The sequence below is a fragment of the Podarcis bocagei genome (assembly GCF_964188305.1).
Source record: "Podarcis bocagei genome assembly, chromosome: 13".
Classification (NCBI taxonomy): Eukaryota; Metazoa; Chordata; class Lepidosauria; order Squamata; family Lacertidae; genus Podarcis; species Podarcis bocagei.
Window position 1 is genome coordinate 6252249 of NC_138138.1, and position 8962 is coordinate 6261210.

Sequence of the window (8962 nt, forward strand, 5' to 3'; positions counted from 1 at the left end):
TGTTACATATATGTGTAACTCTTCCATAAGTATGGGCTTTAAACTTGTTTTATTTATTTAAATGAGGTTATATTGTCACTTATCCAACCTTTGTTAGGCAGCTTGCTGGTTAATAGCCCAGAATGGTTGACTGATTCACTTGCCAGGTTTGATGGACAGCTGAGCCAGACTGGAGTCTGGGGATGCAGTGCTTCCGAGGGCTGGAACCTCCCTCTGATTGGCTACCAAGGCAGCTGACCAAAGGAGGGCGGAGCCAGCACTTTGGGAAGGAGAATAAAAGGAGCCGTTTCTGAGGGAGTGAGCAGATAAATAGGGAGATGGTTGAAGAGAGAGAGGTGTAGAGAGTTGGTTCTGATCTGTGTTTAGCATCCACTCTGAGGAAAACAGCTACAGCTACAGAGTCTCTGAGCTTAGACAGAAAGCTCTCTAGCAGTGGTTCCCAACCGTTCTTGGCCATTTCCCACCTAAGCATCTCTAAAATTCTGATGCCAGAATTTCAAGAGAGGTTCTGGGGCAAGAAAACAACAAGAAATCTATTGACAGCATATGAACCAATATCTTGACTCAACAATTCCCCCCCACAGGCAAAGAATTCTCACTGCAGCCAACTAAAAGACAACCAACCATGCCCTACCCCCCACTACCAAGGAAATATAATAAACGAATAAAATGAGAAGCTACCCAGTTGATCCTGACACAAAGTAAAAGAATATATGTTTTCCCACCTCATCTCCTCTCTCCCCCTTTTCTTCCCCAGTCTTATACTATACACAACATGAATGTTTCACAACAAATGCAATTGAACTGTAGAAAACACAACTTGAAAAAAGAGAAATACACATACTTTGGAAATCAAGAATTTCTTTAATAAAAATTAGATAAAACAAACAAATTGATGTAAGAGGTTCTGAGATGAAAGAGCAGCACCATGTCCTCATCCAGGCAAGGCCCTTCACATCTCCCTTGCAGGCTGAAAGATGGACCCAAGAAGGAGCAGAACTTCCACCTGCAGCGTGGCCACCTGGGTGTTTGGCTGCAAAGCAGGGGGGAAAGGACATTGGTCAAGGACAATGGGAGTTGTAGTCAAGCAACCCCTGTAGGAAGGCCTCCAGTGCCCAAAACCATCTTACCAGTGTTAGCTTTTTTTAAAGAAATGTCCACAGCTAATAATAATAATAATAATAATAATAATAATAATAATAATAATAATAATAATAATTATTTATTATTTATACCCCACCCATCTGGCTGAGTTTCCCCAGCCACTCTGGGCGGCTCCCAATCGAGTGTTAAAAACAGTACAGCATTAAATATTAAAAACTTCCCTAAACAGGGCTGCCTTCAGATGTCTTTTAAAGAGAAGATAGCTGCTTATTTCCTTCCACAGGGCGGGCGCCACTACTGAGAAGGCCCTCTGTCTGGTTCCCTGTAACCTCACTTCTTGCAATGAGGGAACCGCCAGAAGGCCCTCGGCGCTGGATCTCAGTGTCCAGGCAGAATGATGGGGGTGGAGACGCTCCTTCAGGTAGACTGGGCCGAGGCCGTTTAGGGTTTTAAAGGTCAGCACCAACACTTTGAACTGTGCTCGGAAACGTACTGGGAGCCAATGCAGATCTCTCAAGACCAGTGTTATGTGGTCCTGGCAGCCGCTCCCAGTCCCCAGTCTGGCTGCCGCATTCTGGATTAATTGCAGCTTGAACATGTACGCTCAACTTGTAGTGTGTTCTCCCTGCCCTGTGCAAATCTTTCTTTCCTCTTACCTGTTGAATTCAAAAGGGAGGCTTTGGCAGCAGCCACAGCAGTGCAGACAGGGGTTCCTGCAAGAAATAAGGAATCTTTGAAGCAGGAGAGAACTCGATGCTAAGGGCTGCTTCGAGGGAAGAATCCCTAAAGATGTGAATGGGCTATCACAGGCCGAACACCAGGGACAGAACGTCCCCTCAGACGCCCATTCAGCTGTCCCACCCTCCCCAGGGACTTAAAGCAGATCCCACTGCAGAGCTCACAAGAGCAGCCTTTTGGCAGAAACCGTCAGGTGACCAGGAGATGCAGCAGAAGAGCATCTCTGACGGCAGGGCTTTAAATTAGGGTTAGACGACTTAACGGAGGAGAGGGCAGTCAAAGGCTACTTCTCCTGATGGAGACAACATGCTTCAGAAAAGCCGTTGCAGGAAGTCCCAGGTGGGCAGAGGGCTCTCCGGCTCGAATGCTGCTTGCGGCTTTCCCACTGGTATCTGGGTGGCCCCTGGGAGAAGAAGAGGCTGGACCAGAGGGGCCCGTGGCCTGATCCTGCTGGCCATTCTTGTGCGTTTCCTAAGCCCCCCCTCCTTCCCCCTGTCCCATCACCTCTGAGACAAGAAGACTTCGTCTGGGCTCCAGTCCCTCCCGGGATGCGGCGGCTCCCAGGCTGAGTCTTTCCCTCCCTGCAAAGGAAATAGAGACATCAGCAGACGCCTGGCTCCCAGCCACGATAGCCCCAGTCTGGGGCAGGCGAGGGGGACGGGACCTGGGAAAGGGGCATTTCCTCCTACCTGATCTTATCAGCTGCCCCAACCTGTCCTCCTCTGTACGGGCGTCTCAGCTCCTTCCCAGCCAGCCTAGCACAGAAACAGCGACCAAAGTCTCCCCCGCTCCTGAATAACTCTTGAGGTGTTCTTGATGGGTGGAAACCTTGGCTCATCCTTCTGCGTCATGTAGGGCCAGGAAGGAGCCATGCCCACAAAGAAAATGGATGGAGGGGGAGGCAGGCGAGGGTCAGGGGCCGGGAACCGCCACGATGGTCTCTCATTCTTCATCCTGGAAGCAGGCGCTGGAGCCTCATCCCTGGAGGTGTGGCCCTGTGGAGGAAGCAGGACATCATATGAGAATGGGCCTCTGATGGGTCAAAAACTATAGAAGGACCCCTTTGTTCCCTCTGCCCCAGTACCTGAGGGTTGTCACGTCTCTCCAGGGATTTGACCAGAACAAAGCATTTGTTGGGGAAAGGCTCCCTCCCTGCAAAGAAAATGGAGACATCAGCAGGCTCCTAGCTCCCAGCCACGCTAGCACAGTTTGAAGAGTGGGGGGCCTGGGAAGGGGGCATTTCCTCCTACCTGATCTTATCAGCTGCGCCAACCTGTCCTCCTCCCTACGGGCATTTCGGCTCCGTCCCAGCCGGCCTAGCTCAGAAGCAGCAGCCAAAGTCTCCTCTTTCTCTGAAATAACTTGAGATGCTGTCTTAATTAGAGGAAACTATGGCTGCTACTTCTGCGTCAAAGATGGCTGAGACTGAGCCATGCCCACACAGAGAAGGGGCAGTGGGGCAGAGGCACGAGGGATGGCAGCCAGGGATCACAGGGATGTCCTCTGGTCCTTCATCCTGGGAGCTGGAGCTGGAGCCTCATCCCTGGAGGCCTGGCCCTGTGGAGGAAGCAGGATACAGTATGGGAAAGGGCTGTGACTGGCCAAAAACTACAGACAGAACGTCAGCTCGGACGCTCTTTCAGCTGCTTTAGCCACACCAAATATTCAAAGGCTTCTCTCTCCACTTTCACTATCATGGAGAATCCTGGAAATCCTGTAGTGTGTTCCGGGTGCTGGGAATGGGAGCCGTCGGGAATGGGAGGTCCTGGACAAAGGACAGTTCCCAGGATTCCTTGGTGGAAGCCAAGACTGTGAAAGTGGTAGAAGAGGCCTTTGAATGTCTGGTGTGGTGGATGCTCTCAACAGGAAGCCTGCTACTGACATGGGGGTTATGTTCTGGGGCTCACACCAGAATTTCACAGGGTCAAAACACATGGGATTCAGGGCTGGGTGGCAATGCCAAAGTCCCTTTTCCAGGACACCCGCCTGCTTTCTGCTCCCTTTTCCATTCTTTAGATGAGTGAACAAGATCACACTGCCAATCTTGCAGGAACAAGGAAGCCCAGGAGAATCAGATGCCCCACAAGAGCATCTTGGATGAGGTGGCTTTCAAAGAGGGTGAGACAATTACATGGGGTTGTGCAAGGCAACCTGCTTGGAGGGAGCAATGCTTCTGAAAAGCACTTGCTGGAAGCCACAGATGGGGAGAGTGTTCCTACAACTCCCCAAACATGTTTCAGAAGGTCGCCCTTCCTTCCCTCTGCCCCAGTACCTGAGCGTCATCACGTCTGTCCAGGGATTTCACCAGAATGTTTGCTCAGGTTGGCACCACAACCTCCTGGCACATGTGGAGAATGGATTCCTCATGGAATAAACATACCACGACTTCCAAAATGCCATTTTTAAGTGTGGCCGCCTCCCCTTCCTCCATCTGTTCCCGGCACCACAGAAGCCTCTTAGGACCTAAGAGACAGAAAGGAAAATAAAAACAGAGGAAGAGGTTACAGATGGGAAATGTCGGGGACATAAACTCAGAGACCCTGGCTTATGTTTCGCAGCAGGACTTAGGATCCACCCAGGACCTCAAACTTAAACTGTTCCCTCCCTGTGTCAGATTAAAGATTGTAAGCCCCTCAGGGCAGGAACCTCTTTCTCAAGGGTCATACGCAGTGATGGTGCAGAGAAATAATATAAAATAAATCTCTCTAGGCCCCTGCCCCATACAAGTTGAAGCCCACTGGACGCCGTTTCCTTAAATTTCCAAATCATCACCATCCTACCATTTATTTATTTCTAGGGTTTAGAGGTGTCCCCTACAAATCCGTAACAGTATTTTGCCAATGCATGATAAAGTATATAAGTTTGGGACAAAGTAGTTGCTTTGGAAGATGATAATCAGGCATAACTTGGGTCTGTCATGCTGTTTCCAGGTGTTTGGAGGGGGTGGTGCGAGGAATCTGGGCATTCGCAGTACAAACCAAGTCCTGGTTCCATGGCTCACATAAATTCAGGGAATTCTGTTCCCAGGCAGCTGGCAGAGCCCCTCTTTGCCACATGCCCCTGGGGATATCGACTGTCCTACTGGTCCTAAGCCCAGCCCAACTTCAGGTCCCCCACCAAGAACCCCCCTTCTAGAACCCACTGCTCTCAACCGACTCTCAACTGCCTCCCTCCAACATTCAAACTCCCTTTCAAATCCTCCTCCAACCCCCCCCCCGTCTCCACCAGAATTCCACTCTCTTCCCCCCTCCCCCTTGCTTGACATTCCCTTTGGAATTCTAGCATCACCTCAATTACCATATTGCAAAAAAGGAGGAAGATGGTTCAGATAGAATCCAGAGGTTACAGACCCTGGCTTAGGTCTCGCAGGAGGACTCAGGATCCACCTTGGACCTCAACCCTTCCCTGTTCCCTCCCTGCGTCATATTAAAGATTGTAAGCCCCTTGGGGCAGGAACCTCTTTCTCAAGGGTCACAATCAGCAGTGGTGCAAAGATATAATATAAAATAAATCTCACTAGGCTCCTGCCCTGAGCTAAAGCCTGCTAGAAGCCTTTCCCTTAAAACCAAAGGCTGTGCACAAACCATCCATTGGGGCTCCAGCAGCATGAAAAGGAGCTAAGTCTGCAGAGCTGCACTGCTGAGAAGCAGGGACTCGGACCTTAGAAAGACAATTGTCAGAGAGGGCTCTGTGTGAGGTCCCTTTCCCTGCTCTCCTGGAGAAAAAAGAGCAAATTGTTCCCCTCTCTCTTCCTTTGACCTGTGTTGGACATGCCTCTTCGGCATGTGCCTGGCGTTGGTTATCAAGTAAGTATCAGAACTGTTACAAAAGGCGGGTGCCACCCCGATACTCTGCAAGATGCCAGGGGGGGTTCAAGCACTCACCCAGAGTCTGTGTTCCTTTGGAGAATGGACCACAGCTGAAGAAGATCTGCGAAGCTTTCAACAGCTGTGGACAAGTCAAGCCAGGGAACCAAGTCGCCATGCATCAGTGACAGGTGACACTAATAACAATAATAAGAATATTTACATGCCACTCATCTCCTCTGGGCCGCGGAGCTCCTCATACTTTCAGAGTTCCTTCTCATTATCACTTGTCTCAGCAAGTCTCTCACCATCATCTGACAGGCATCCCTCTTGCAGGCCACTGTAAGGCTTGCTTGCAAAGCAGCACTTTGTGACATCAGCTGGCAAAGAGGGGCCAGGCTGCTGGGTTGCCAGGCAGCTGAATTAATAGGGTCAAAGTGTGCTGGGATGAGGCCACCGTGGGTCAGGCCAGAGCAGTGGCGTAGCGTGGGGGGTGCAGGGGGGCCAGCTGCACCGGGCGCAACATCTGGGGGGGCACGCGCTCACACTCGCAGCTCTCTGCCCCTAGGGCAGAGGGGGCGCAAATTACTTGCCTTGCCCCGGGTGCTGACAACCCACGCTACGCCACTGGGCCAGAGGGTGCTGTTGGGGTGTGTGGTTGTGCCTCCCCTTGTTCTGCATCTTGCTCCTCTGCCCGTTCCTTTAGCTGCTTGATGGAATCATAGCATAGCAGAGTTGGGAGGGATCCCAAGGGTCATCTAGTCCAACCCCAGACAAGGAGGCAGTGGAAGACAGGAGTGCTTGAGCAAGAATACTTATCGCAAAGTATTGGAAGACACAAGATCTACCCACCCTGGAAGAATGGCAGATGAAGGTGATGGACTATATGGAATTGGCAGAAATGACTGGCAGAATCCGAGACCAGGGAGAAGAGTCGGTGGAAGAAGATTGGAAAAAGTTTAAAGACTATTTACAGAAATATTGTAAAATTTATGAATGTTAGCATGATGTTGGATAGAAACTAAGTGGTTTATAGCTGTAATGTTATAAGGGAATATGAGAAAATGAACTATTAATAGGTAAAAATCCAATGCTAAAATATTTTAAGATTGAAGATCAGGATAAACAAAGAGGGGAGGGATTTGCTGAACTAACAAGTTGAACTGGAATACGGAAAAGGGAGGCGTGAGGAGGTCTGGGAAATAAGCAAATGAAAGATAAGTTATTGAAAGATTGAATTGTTTTTAACTATTTTTATTTTGTTTTTTTGTTTTTTCTTTTTCTATTTTGTAATATTTTGAAAACCTTAATAAATATCTTTTTTTTAAAAAAAGGAAGACAGGAGTGCTTGGCGTGTTCTGGTCCATGAGGTCACGAAGAGTCAGACACGACTAAACGACTAAACAACAACAAAGAGTTGGGAGGGATGCCAAGGGTCATCTAGTCCAACCCCAACAATGCCAGGATCCTGCCCACTGCCAGCCCTGGCTGGACCCCAAACTCCGACCATCTTCTTACCAGCCAGATGCACTGACCCCTTGCAATTCTGCCTGGGGTGGAGAAAGGGGAGAGAGAAACGTTTTGCTCTCTTTCCCTCAGGACATGGATATGAGAGCCACACCATGCAGCCCTGTCAATATCTCAAGGGCCGTCACAGAGAGGAGGGAGGAAGCTTGTTTTCTTCTGCTCCAGAGGCCCTCAGGAACTGAAGCCATGGCTTCAAGTTACAAGAAAGGAGATTCTGACTCAACTTCAGGAAGAACTTTCTGACAGGAAGAGCTGCTTGACAGAGGGAAGAAATCCCTTGGGAGGCGGGTTGGTCTAGATGGCCCTCGGGTTCCCTCCCAACTCTACAGTTCTATGATCCTATGATTAAAAGTGCATCCAATGAGAATTTAAAGCACACAACGTCCCCCAAATGATCCTGGGCATTGCGGCTTTCCTCTCGCAGAACTACAATTCCCAGAACCCCTGACAAACTACAATTCCCAGGATCGTTTGGGGAAAGACACCTGCTTTTTAGAACAGGGAGAAGAACCTGCAGCACACTTCCCCCAATTTCCTAGGAACCAGGAATGGGAAGCTCAAGTGCTTCTAACAGGATGACTTGTCAGAGCAGGCTTATAAAATTTTGTTCCAAAAGGTGCCGCCCCTCTCTCTACTGAGCGATGGCAAGAGTCCATGGCTCTCACCTTTGGAGAACTGAGACATGGCAGAGACTGTCTTACCTTTAAGAAATACAGTTTATTCACCTATTTACACCTTCAGTTTGCATGGAGGGAGACCAGATCTTACAGCAGAGTCCTCCCAAGAGGGACTTGTCCCCCACAACAGGGCAGCCAATCTTCCCAAGTTGGATTCCACACTAGCCTCAGTTTTCCTGTCACCTCACACCCAGGTACAGTGGTACCTCGGGTTACAGACACTTCAGGTTACAGACTCCGCTAACCCAGAAATAGTACCTCTGGTTTAGAACTTTGCTTCAGGATGAGAACAGAAATCGTGTGGCAGTCTGGCCCCCTTCCAAATCCACTGTCTTTGTCCACCCCTCTGGGCAACTGATCCTTAATGGTCCTAGTTTGGTCAGGTCCTTTTGCACAGGCTAGCCCATGAATTCCTCTGCAGCTTGCATTTCTCCCTTCACATCCCAAATTTGTACCGTTTATCAATTTCTAGGGTTTGGGATGTCCCCCAAAAATCTATAACAACATTGTGTGTAATAGGGTAATTGAGGTAATGATATCAGAATTCCGAAGGGAATGTCAAGCAGGGAGGGAGGGGGGAAGAGAGAGTGTGGAATTCTGGGGGAGAGAGACGATTGGAGGAGACTTGAAAAGGGAGTTTGAATGTTGGGGGGGAGGCAGTTGAGAGTCGGTTGAGAGCGGTGGGTTCTGGAGGGAGGAGGTCACCTGGGCTGGGCAGTTATTCACCTTAGGGTCAGTATGAGAGTTGTTTGATGGTGGCCAAAAAGGAACAGAGACAAAGAGAGGGACTGTGAGTCTCCTGCGAAGAGGGGCTCTGCCAGCTGCCCAGGAACAGAATAACCTCAATTTTGGATGGCCACAGAGCCGGGCTTGGCTTGTATTCCTAATGCCCAGATGCCTCACACCACCCTCTCCAAGCACCTGGGAAGCAGCTTAACAGACCTGGGCTATGCCTGATTATCATCTTCCCAAGCAACTTAGAAATGTAATGCTGGTGGTCAACGAAAGAAGTTTAAAGACTCTCTCAAGGCAAATCTAAAATAAATGTTGTGTAAACAATCGGGAAATGCTGGCCTGCGAACGCTCCAATTGGAGAACAGCCTTTACCAA

General features: G+C 49.5%; 2 long non-coding RNA genes across 3 annotated transcripts in view; one reads left to right on the forward strand and one right to left on the reverse strand.

The window, feature by feature from the left end:
• Positions 1-844: 844 nt before the first annotated feature.
• LOC308571374 lies at positions 845-5877 on the reverse strand. Of its 2 annotated transcripts, none has more exons than XR_014001337.1 (8): positions 5727-5877; positions 4115-4305; positions 3093-3399; positions 2927-2994; positions 2532-2837; positions 2347-2423; positions 1761-1817; positions 845-1033 (listed from the first exon to the last, which is right to left on the reverse strand). It is a non-coding gene; the product is annotated as an uncharacterized lncRNA (long non-coding RNA). The 2 variants fall into 2 exon arrangements; XR_014001338.1 differs by lacking the exon at positions 5727-5877 and adding an exon at positions 4844-5002.
• A 2704-nt stretch (positions 5878-8581) lies between these two features.
• The window catches only part of LOC308571416, a 28102-nt gene continuing 27721 nt past the window's right edge, over positions 8582-8962 (forward strand). The window contains exon 1 of the long non-coding RNA XR_014001405.1: positions 8582-8642. This is a non-coding gene — a long non-coding RNA (uncharacterized lncRNA). The remainder of the gene's footprint in view (positions 8643-8962) is intronic.